Source organism: Trachymyrmex cornetzi, unplaced genomic scaffold (genome assembly GCF_001594075.2).
Source record: "Trachymyrmex cornetzi isolate Tcor2-1 unplaced genomic scaffold, Tcor1.1 scaffold400, whole genome shotgun sequence".
Classification (NCBI taxonomy): Eukaryota; Metazoa; Arthropoda; class Insecta; order Hymenoptera; family Formicidae; genus Trachymyrmex; species Trachymyrmex cornetzi.
Genome location: NW_017298745.1, coordinates 17,744 through 18,065, shown reverse-complemented (window position 1 = coordinate 18,065; position 322 = coordinate 17,744).

Here is a 322-nt window from a genome sequence, read left to right as displayed (position 1 = left end):
ATTCAAGTACAGAATCTTTCTAAGATACCAAATTTTTCGCCTTTGACAATGAAATCATTATATTTTATAATTTTTAATTTATGACTACCGATATACACATATATATATATATGTATACATACACACGCATATATATATATATATATATATATATACATATATTTATTTATTCATTATGCGGAATCTATAACGATAAACGCGCGTGCGATTATGACATGAACAGACGTATATACTACACATGAATGCACATAGCGCGCACGCACACGCCCACACACATACGCACACACATGATATCAAAATAAATCATGTGATCATATGATAT